A 1,857-nucleotide genomic window follows, 5' to 3' on the forward strand; every position below is an offset into this window, starting at 1 on the left:
TTTCTTTTTGCTTATGTGGTGCTGAGGAATCGAACCCAGGGCCTCATGCATGCAAGGCAAGCACTCTACCACTGAGCCACCTTCCCAGCCCTCTTGCTTAGCTTTTTGACCTCTTCTCAAGGCTAGCATTCTACCCACTTCAGCCATGGCTGCACTTGCAGCTTTTTGCTGTTTAATTGGAGTTAAGAGTCTCACAGACTTTTCTTCTCACAGGTTGCATTTGAACGGAGATTCAGGCCTGAGAAGCTAGGATTACAGCTATGAGCCACCAGTGTGTATCAATGTACACCATCTATTACTCCACTTCTCAGAGAAAGGAGCACACTCAGTTCCCTATAGAAAGGATACAGCCCGGGACAACTTTGCATAAGTTTCCTCCTGGCTCCATCTGTCTCTTTTGCCCATGTTTATCCTGTTATGTATCCTTTCTCTGTAATAAACTCTAGTCATGTACATAAATACACTTAGCCCTACAAGCCCACCTCATGAATTACTAATGTTTGGCACTACCAATTCATTTTCCAAGAAATAAAAACATACTCATACACTTATTGCTGTATGTTTCATTAACGACTGCTGCAGACTCTTTGTGATCGAATGTAGCAGATTTAACAAGCAGCTTAGTGTAATATATACATAATTATACAGCTTATCCTTACACATAAAATTCAAGATGAAAATGTATACAGAATCATTCCCTCGGTCATCCACTATCACCTTCATAGTCATAGTTAACTACAGAAACAAGATGGGTTTATAGAACAGAAGAGAATAATGTACTACGCTACCACCTCAGTTATTCAAAATGTCATCAGGGAGAAAAATGAGGGTGTAATAAAAAGAATTATTCACAGTAAGAAGTGGAAAAAAGAGAACAAACCTTTCGTAACACTCTAAGCCCTAAAAATATCCTTGGCTCAAGTTGCAAAAACTTTAATTGTTAAATAGAACCAGATCTTTCAGATATCTAAATATCAAATCAGTCCCCTGTTTTCCTATGTTAACTCACTATTGTGCAGTAATTATAGTAGCCAGCCAGAGAGAAGTTGTTCTGCTTAAATTTTCTATCACAGTGGCATTAGCTTGATAACTACATCAAAGTCAAAATATGTCATTAGAAAAATATAATATAAAAACCGATCCGAAGTTGTAGAAATCATTCAGTGAATCATTTATTTCAATTCCTTTTTAAACACACACACTTCTTATTTCAGTTGGAAAGATTAAGATGCAAAGCTTAGTCTCTGATGTTTTTACCTCAGCACACAAATGAATGTAGCACAGCAAAACTATAGCTTCTGGACAGCTAATCAAAAGTATTATAAAGACTAAAACCAGAGGCCAAATATACCATATAGCTGATGAGACCTAAAAACAAAAAATGAGAGGTTTAAAACAAACTTAATAGCATGTACTGGAAGATCAGCCCAAATTTGTACAACACTGTCACATACTTCACTAAGTCCTTTTCCTTAAACCTTTAACTCTTTATTCCAAAGTTCCATCAATCTCATCAAGTATCAATATTATCCCCTTACCACATAGTATCAGATTTCAGTCATATTGTGTCTAGTCAGGACTGGTGCTGCGATTTACCCATATTTTTCTGGTCATATGATTAAGTTCTCACTTGAGCCTCATCAATCTCTCTCCAATTTTCCCTATACACATTTAAAAAATAGACTTTCCATAAGTAGAAATATCAACAACTACGTTATACAACAGAACATAAGAGAATCAAATTCCATTTCCTTTGGAAGCTCCAGTGATATTCAGCCTCTCCAAATTTGTCTTCATAGCATGGCATACTCTCTTAAATATATATATATATATATATATATTTTTTTTTTTTTTTTT

Source organism: Dipodomys ordii, unplaced genomic scaffold (genome assembly GCF_000151885.1).
Source record: "Dipodomys ordii isolate 6190 unplaced genomic scaffold, Dord_2.0 Scaffold89, whole genome shotgun sequence".
In the NCBI taxonomy this organism is placed as follows: domain Eukaryota; kingdom Metazoa; phylum Chordata; class Mammalia; order Rodentia; family Heteromyidae; genus Dipodomys; species Dipodomys ordii.